Consider the following 9,691-nt stretch of genomic DNA (forward strand, 5'->3'; position numbering starts at 1 on the left):
GCTGGTTGCAGAGCACGTCAACATATGATGTTTCATCTGTCAATTGTTTTTGACAGATGAATGGTCATCGTTTGACAGCTCTGTGAAGCTGTCAGTGACATTCTCTGCAGTTTGATGAGGTCTTGAATATAAGACCCCATCAAACTTCTTTCTTTAACAGAATTGAGATGGTTGTTGCATCTGTGAATGCAACGGCCACCTGTCAATCCCAACACGGAGGTCCGAGACTCTCCGCATACAAACTGACTGAAGCCTACAGGAAGAAACAAAGGTAAGTACGCTTTTAAAAACACTTTACACTTACCCCAGATACTCCCCTCTACACTCTTGCACCCATCACTTACCTTCACACCACACTTTTGCACACCACCCCCCACTCCGACCCCCGCAGACCCAGTACTCGCCTCGCCTGCGTGTTTCAGAGCCTTCGGCAAGCCCGCACCTGTAAAGGCAAAATGGGGATAATCCTCTTATCTGCCTGTTAACTAATTACCTGTTAACAGGCAGTCAATAGGCTTTAATCCCTTCCCGCCTCCAAGAAGACGGGACCCGGCACGGGACGGCTACCAGCCTCCTGGGAAGATGGCATGGAGGTGGGTTGGGCACCCGCCCCCAAATTCTTCCATTTTCCCGGCAGTCCTGCCTCCATACCCACCTCCCCAGGGCTGGCAATATCGCCCGGAAGAGAGGTATGAAAGAATTGTGAGGAAAGAATATACAAACTTTAGGCTATTCCACACCTATTTGCAAAGTACCTGAAATGAACTCGATAACAATTTCAATTCAACCTTCAGTTAATCAGTAGATAAATTAAAGTTTAGAAAGTATAATCAAATCGGATATTTAATTCGGGGGAACCACTACTTCGTGTATAAAATGCAACATTGTAAACATATCAATTCATGTCTCCAAACTAAAAAGATGGAATATATTTGTAGCTGAATGAATTGTATATACCTGTGTAAGACCGCTATATTCTTGTTATTCATTTACACTGTGAACCGTAGATTTCAGAAATTAGCAGTAACATAAAATAACATTTCCATTTTCTCCAAAACTTTGGTAGATTAATTTAATGTTTCTCAACGTTTTTCACCAAGACCAACTTTTAAACTGTAACACTATATCACTTATTAAATGTTTTTGAAGTGACTAATAAATATGTGGACCGTTAATTATTAAGTATTAATGTCCAAAATGCAAACCAATGTAATCTATCCGACCATAAAAATGAAAATATTTGCACAGACTTATCTATGCACTTGGACATCAGCAATGCATTTTAGTAATGAAACCGAGAATGTCCCATTACATTAACACTCAAGATACAATCAGTTCAGCGTTACAAGTAGGGCTTCAAGTCAAAACAGAACAAAGAAGTTTCCATTTTAAAACCTAAAGCAAACGTTAGCCCTTTGTTGACAAACTTGTGACTTGAGTGTCGTGGTGGTTCTGTTTGGTGCGTGCCTTTCTGAATAGATTCTAATAGCAATCATTTTCAACAACTGACGACGGTGTAAATATACAGAATGTTTTTACTGTCGAAGCGACCGGCGAAATCGGAGTCAGCCATGTCCATTTTAACTAAGGCAATCTGTTTTCAGAAATGAATAATACCAGGTAGTTAATAAGAAGATTTTATTGAAAGTTGCTTCCGCCACCTGCAAACTGTCTGCGGTGTACGTGTGCAGTACATAGCACTCAATGACAATACAGCGAGCTACAGCTTGCTTGTTTACCGATTAATGAGTATACAACACATTTTTAATTGCTTTTCACTCTGCCTTACTTTAAAAAAATGCACTGTATTTATTTTTGTATTGGTAGTATGATGGATACTGCCATTTTATTTCTATTTAATGCCTTTATTCAACGTAATAATGTTGTAGGCGATTTCTTTCAGTCGCACTACAAGGTCATAGAATCATAGAATGGTTACAGCACAGAAGGAGGCCATTCGGCCGGTCGAGCCTGTGCCGCTCTCTGCAAGAGTACTTCAGCTTGTCCCACCCCTTTCCCGTAGCCCAGCAATTTTTTTCCCTTCAGGTGTTTATCCAACTCCCTTTTGAAAGCCATGATTGAATCTGCCTCCTCCACCCTTTCAGGCAGTGCATTCCAGACCCTAACCACTGGCTGCAGAAAAAAAGTTTTTCCTCATGTCGCTTTTGGTTCTTCTGCCAATCACCTTAAATCTGTGTCCTCTGGTTTTCAACCCTTCTGCCAATGGGAACAGTTTTTCTCTACCCTGTCCAGACCCTCATGATTTTGAATATATCTATCAAATCTCCTCTCAATCTTCTCTGCTCTAAGGAGAACAACCCAAGCTTCTCCAGTCTCTCCACCTATCTGAAGCCCCTCATCCCTTGAATCATTCTCGTAAATCTTTTCTGCACCCTCTCTAAGGCTTTCACATCCTTCCTAAAATGCTGTGCCCAGAATTGGACACAATACTCCAGTTGAGGCCGAACCAGTGTTTTATACAGGTTCATCATAATTTCCACGCTTTTGTACTCTAGACCTCTATTCATGAAGCCCAGGATCCCATAAGCTTTTTTAACTGCTTTCTCAACCTGCCCTGCTAACTTCAACGATTTGTGCACATATACCCCCAGGTCTCTCTGTTTATGCACCCCCTTTAGGATTGTACCCTTTAGTTTATATTTCCGCTCCTCATTCTTTCTACCAAAATGTATCACTTCAAATTTTTCTGCGTTAAATTTCATCTGCCACGTGTCCGTCCATTCTGCCAGCCTGTCTATGTCCTCTTGAAGTCTATCACTATCCTCCTCACTGTTCACTATACTTCCAAGTTTTGTGTCATCTGCAAATTTTGAAATTGTGTCCTGTACACCCACATCCAAGTCATTAATATATATCAAGAAAAGTAGTTATCCTAGAACTGACCCCTAGGGAACACCACTGTATACCTTCCTCCAGTCTGAAAAACAACCGTTCACCACAACTCTCTGTTTCCTGTCGCTTTGCCAATTCCGTATCCATGCTGCCACTGTCCCTTTTATTCCATGGGCTTCAACTTTGCTGGCAAGCCTATTATGTGGCACTTTGTCGAATGCCTTTTGGAAGTCCATGTACACCACATCAACCACATTGCCCTCATCAACCCTCTCTGTTACCTCATCAAAAAACTCGATCAAGTTGGCTAAACACGATTTGCCTTTAACAAATAAATCCATGCTGGCTTTCCTTAGTTAATCCACACTTGTCCAAGTGACTGTTAACTTTGTCCCTGATTATCTTCTAAAAGCTTCCCCACTACCGAGGTTAAACTGACTGGCCTATAGTTACTGGGTTTATCTTTACACCCTTTTTTGCACAAGGGTGTAACATTTGCAATTCTCCAGTCCTCTGACTGTTTCTAAGGAGGATTGGAAGATTATGGCCAGGTCTTGTGGTGACAACCCGAGTTTAGCAGCTACCATCAAGTTTTAAATAGTTTTGTTCAGGAGACTGAACAGTTAACCCTGGCTTCACTGTGAATTTTCAGTGGGAACTTCTGCAAGCTCCTTTAAGAAACACAGCTATCTAAACAGAGCCTGGTATAAGCGACCGTTTCAGTTGGTCAATTTCCACGGATAAGTGTTTAGTTTGCGTTGGACAGTTTCCTTCCCGTGATATGGACTGCCATGATCACAGATGTAGTTCACATCTGGTTTCTGAGCGTTGCATTTGTTTATTTGCAAGTCATTGCTGAACCCAGCTTCTCCTGGGGGACTCTATCGCTTGAAAGACCTGATGAAAACAGCAATCTTCTCTGTGACCGCCGATCCAAGTTGGAATGGTGGTGAGTCTCGTCACTAAAAGCACTGCGGTGCTGGTATATTTCTGGGGCAAAGTAGTTCTTTCGAGGGTCAACGTAGATTTCAACCAATGAGCCTTTACTGGAAGTTAAATTCAAACAGTTTTGTCTCTGCTGCATAGCGTTGTATTCTCCATTGCCATTCGTTTTGAACCTGAGTTTGTGAGGAAGATTTATTTGTGTTCCTGAAATGTGTAAGTCACTTAAGGCATCCGTTGAACCCGACTGTAAACCTCTCACCAGCTTCTGGTGATCTTGTGGTTTAGAAAGGTGTGAGGAACCATAGCTTTCAACACCGCTCTTCACACAGTGCAATTCCTCTTTAGCGTATGTTGTTCCACCTCTGAATAAGGGTTGCCGGACGACACTGGTTAAATACAGAGAATCTTCCCTGGATGGTCTGGGAGCCAACTGGGAAGCCGCGAAAGCTGATTCTGCATGCTCTCTGTAACCCTGCCCAAATGGTGGCGCTGCGTGTCTGTATGGAACCAGGTTGGGTGCACATTTTAGTGTCCTTAAATCTGGCAGGAAATCAGATAGAACACTTCCAAGCAATATTTGAGACTGTGGAGGAACTCTAGTGAGTCCCAACTGGTACTTGAGTGTCAGAAGTTCTGCCTTCAGACGTTCATTTTCCTCCATCAAAGCGGTGACTCTCCTCTCCAGCACCATGTTATGAAAGCGCCGTTTCTCTCGGGACTTTTTGGCCGCGTCGTTATTTTTCCCCCTTTTATCCCAATAATTGGCATCCTTCTTTTCCTCTGGTATGAATTCCCTTTTTCTCCGTGGAGTTGGAGGCAGATTTCGTTTCTGTAAGTCGCTGCTGGGGGTGGCTGAAGTTCTCACAGTCACACTTGGCGACCACGCTTCAACATCACTGGTTTCTGGCCCGGAGTAGGAGGAGGCACAAGAACCAACGCTGGCTTTTGAATGAGGCATTTTTCTCTTCGTGTTGACGAAAGCCCTGTTTTAAAAGACACGGATTTTTTTAAACATTGGAGGTTTTTTTGTGATGTACAAAATAAGAAGCAGCACCTTTCTCGTTGTGAAGAACTCTAGTTTTTATAGTTTTTTGTGAAATCTATAAGAAAAAATAATAAATTGTTGCAGGAGTTCGGCCAAATTACATCAATTGCAAACAGATTGGTTGCAGTGTAGCAACATTGTCACATTAGAAAGAAAAAGGGCATTGCAATGTTAAATAAGCGGCCTCTTATATTTAAGATAACACGAATAATTTCCAAGACTATCAAAACCAGAATGATTCAGAACAAAACATAGTCTTTATACAATAAACCATCTCAACCGGTTTCCAAAGTTCTGTAGTTGTATAAATGAAAAATTAAACATTTGTATTTCTGCTCAGTTTGATTCGTTTCCGATCACGTTTGTTGTTGTAATACACGAATGTTTCCACCGAATATGAATTTAAAACCAACATTGTACAATAACTAACTGGTGGATGGGCTGGTACCACCTCCGATTCTGAATGCTGATACGCTGAAAATGATTAAACACTTGAAAGAAAAATTACGCAACCCTTTGCCAGTTCGTTTTCGTTATTCTTGTGAAAACATTTCTGGCAGAATTCGAAATGGGTTAATTCATTTGGGGAGTACACTGCAGGATATTGGGTGTTAATTCCGCATTGGATAAATGAATTCCTTTGAGTGGCACATTACTGGATATTGAGTAAGTTCATTCCTCTGGGTAATGCATTACAGGATATTGAGTAAGTTCATTATTCTGGGTGGCACATTACAGGATATTGAGTAAGTTAATTATTCAGGGTAATGCATTGCAGGATATTGGATAAATTATTATTTTGGGTGGCACACTACAGGATATTCGGTAAATTAGTTCTGTATCGCAGTACATTACAGGGCATTCCTGAAATTAATCCCTTTGGGTAGTACATTACAGGGTATTCCGTAAATTAATCTGTCGTACATTTACAAGATATTCGGTAAATTGCTCCCTTTTAATAACTCACGATAGAAAAGTGGCGAATGGTATTTTCGGGTATGTCTTATTCCAAGAGACAACGTTCGCTACATTTTAGAGCGAAATGTTTTTAGAAGAAAATCGTATTAATCATTAGCCGTAAGAAGTCAATTATCCACAAACACTATCAGCTCAAATAGGCGACAATCTTTTTGATTTGTACTCTCCTGTATTAAAAGCTATGAAAATCTAAAGGAAAAGGGACAGAAACACAACGAGCACATTAAAAAAAAATGTATGCGCCTCTGTGAAAATTTTAGCTAAATTTATCCTTACCTGCACGGCAATGAAATGGACAAGTGGTTGAGAATAACTCAGGAAACGACTGTCCACTTGAATCGAGGGTGTTGGCTGGTTTAGAAGTACAAAAGAACCCGGAAATAACCAGCGAGGAAAAAGGGTCCAAATATTTGAAATGATCAGCGAAGCTTATGAACCTTTCCCAACCTAGTTTTGTTCCACGACGTTACATTTGACCTTATCTATCCAGCTATCGACGTGTTTATCTAACCACTGTTCTGATGAAGGGTTTCTTTCCTCTTTTATCAGTGCATTCCCTCAATTAAATTGGCATATTTCTTTCCAATTTAATGAAATAAACATTATCTCTGATTCTAATTTTTATTATAAAGTACCCAATGTAAAAGAGCTCAGTACTACATCTCTGTCCCAAATATAAATGATAAGCATACAAAAATGCAAAAAATAGCACAGAACCTGGTGAATGGGAAAGATACAAAGAACAGCAAAGGGTCACAAAACAGAGAGTAAGAGCTACAAAAAGGGATTATGAAAGGAAACTTGCAAGGGATATCAAAATCAACACTTTTTTGCAATTATATTAGGAAAAGGAGGGTAGTCAGGAGCAACGTTGGCCCCTTAAAAACTGAAAGCAGTGATATTGTCAATGATAATAAGGAAATGGCGGACATGTTGAATAATTACTTTACGTCAGTATTTACAGTAGAGGAAGAGGATACCATGCCAGAAATACGCAAGGAAATGAAGTCAGGGACAGGGACTCAATAAAATTAATGTAAGTAAAATAACAATAATGAAGAAAATAATGGCACTAAAGAGTGACAAATCCCCAGGACCAGATGGTTTCCATCCCAGGATTTTAAAGGAAGTGGGTGAGCACATTGCAGATGCCCTAACTATAATCTTCCAAAGTTCTCTCGATTCAGGAACCATTCCTTTAGATTGAAAAATTGTGCATGTCACTCGGCTATTTAAAAATGGTGAGAGAAGGAAACCAGGGAATTATAGACTAGTTAGCCTAACATCTGTTGTCAGGAAATTGCATGAGTCTATAATTAAGGATAGTGTGACTGAACACACCAAAAAATTTCAGTTGATCAGAGAGAGCCAGCATGGATTTGTGAAAGGTAGGTCATGCCTGACAAACCTGATTGAATTTTTTGAGGAGGTGACTAAAGTAGTGGACAGGAGAATGTCTATGGATGTTATTTATATGGATTTCCAGAAGGCACTTGATAAAGTCCCACATTAGAGACTGTTAACTAAGCTAGAAGCCCACAGAATTGAGGGCAAATTATTGACCTGGTTAGGAAATTGGCTGAGTGGCAGGAGACAGAGAGTGGGGATAATGGGCAGGTACTCAAATTGGCAGGAGGTGACTAGTGGTGTCCCGCAGGGATCTGTGTTGGGGCCTCAACTATTCACAGTATTTATTAACGACATAGATGATGGGATAGAAAGTCATATATCCAAATTTACCGAGGACTCAAAGATAGGTGGCGTTGTAGGCAGTGTAGATGAAAGCATAACATTACAAAGGGATATTGATAGATTAAGTGAATGGGCAAAGTTGTGGCAAATGGATTTCACTGTAGGCAAATGTGTCCACTTTGGACCTAAAAAGGATAAAACAGGGTACTTTCTAAATAGTGAAAGGCTAAAAACAGTGAAGGTCCAAAGAGACTTGAGGGTCCAGGTACATAGATCATTAAAATATCATGAACAGGTACAGAAAATAATCAAAAATGCTAATGGGATGCTGGCCTTATATCTAGAGGACCAGAATACAAGGGGGTAGAAGTTATACTGCAGCTGTACAAAACCCTGGTTAGACCACCTGGAGTACTGTGAGCAGTTCTGGACACCACACCTTAGGAAGGATATAGTGGCATTGGAGGGAGTGCAGCATAGATTTACCAGAATGATACCTGGACTTCAAGGGTTAAGTTACGAGGAGAGTTTACACAAATTAGGGTTGTATTCACTAGAATTTAGAAGGTTAGGGGGTGAACTGATCGAAGTTTTCAAGATATTAAGGGGAACAGATAGGGTAGTTAGAAAGAAACTATTTCCACTAGTTGGGGACCCTAGGACTAGGGGGCAGAGTCTAAAAATTAGAGCCAGACCTTTCAGGAATGAAATTATGAAACACTTCTACACACAAAGGGTGGTAGAAGTTTGGAACTCTCTTCTGGAAAAGGCAATTGTTGCTAGATCAATTGTTAATTTTAAATCAGAGATTGTTAATGTTCTGTTAACCAAAGGTAGTAAGGAATAGGGGCCAAAGGCGGGTATATGGAGTGAGGTCGCAGATCAGCCATGATCTCATTGAATGGCGGAGCAGGCTCAAGGGGCTGAATGGCCTACTCCTGTTCCTATGTTCCTATCTACCTAACAAACTTTTATAATGCAGTTGTTGGATAAAACAATATGTTTTAATTTTTGCGATTTAAAACATTGTATGAGCAATCCTTCATGTTCGTTTTTGGTTCAAGTCATCACATATGGACTATCATTTAGAACATCCTAGTTGGTTAAAGCTGGTCATTTCATTTGATCGCTTACGTGCTATTATTTTTAATATGTCTAAGCATGAAGTTATTTGCCTTTATGTTGTTACAATTTCCCTACTGGCAGGAATGACGTATGAGGAGAGATTGTGTCGATTGGGCTTATACTCACTGGAGTTTAGAAGATTGAGAGGGGATCTCATCGAAACCTATAAAATTCTGTCAGGCCTGGACAGACTAGATGCAGGAAGGATGTTTATGATCGCCGGGGAGTCCAGAACCAGTGGTCACAGTCTAAGGATAAGGGGTAAGCCATTTAGGACTGAAATGAGGAGGAATTTCTTCACCCAGAGAGTGGTGAACCTATGGAATTCTCTGCCATAGTGGAGGCCAGTTCATTAAATATATTCAAAAAAGAGTTGGATATATTACTTAAGGCTAAAGGGATCAAGGGATATGGGGAGAAGGCAGGGACAGGGTACTGAATTTGGATGATCAGCCATGATCTCATTAAATGGCGGAGCAGGCTCGAAGGGCCAAATGGCCTACTCCTGCTCCTATCTTCTATGTTTCTATGTTTCTATGTATGGTGAGCAAGTCTAGCCATGAAGTTAGTCTGAGTTTGGTTCAGTTGGTTATGTTTTTCTGAGTTAAGATGCTGTGGGTTCAAACCTTGCACCAAGGCTTGAGCACATAATGTAAGTTGACACTTCAGCACTGTTGGAGGTGCAATCTTTCAGATCAGGTGTTAAACTGAGGCTTTGTTGGTGAATGTGAAAGATCCATGGTGTTACTTCACAAGAGAAGGGAGTTGTCCGGAGCAACATTCCTTCCTCAATGAACACCACCAAAAATAGGTTAACTTGCTATTCATTCCATGTTGTTTGTGGCACCTTGCTGCATACAAAATGCTGCTGCATTTGTCTAAATTGCAATAGTTATTCTATTTCAAAGTCATTTATTTGGAACATCTTAAGAAATGGGATAAAACACTATACAAATTCTCCAGGGAAACCGAAGGAGTGCAAATGGTTTGGGTTCAGGGTGGTGTGACTAACAGTAAATTTCCAGCCAGAAATTACACCAGTTGTGGAAAAAA

At 40.6% G+C, this 9,691-nt stretch overlaps 1 pseudogene; it reads right to left on the reverse strand.

The window, feature by feature from the left end:
• Nucleotides 1-1,678: 1,678 nt before the first annotated feature.
• Nucleotides 1,679-4,759, reverse strand: LOC147108209 (uncharacterized; annotated as a pseudogene).
• Between the last annotated feature and the right edge of the window lie 4,932 nt (nucleotides 4,760-9,691).

This window comes from Somniosus microcephalus, chromosome 13, assembly GCF_052327205.1.
Source record: "Somniosus microcephalus isolate GS21.2 chromosome 13, FLI_Smic_1.0, whole genome shotgun sequence".
Taxonomy (NCBI): domain Eukaryota; kingdom Metazoa; phylum Chordata; class Chondrichthyes; order Squaliformes; family Somniosidae; genus Somniosus; species Somniosus microcephalus.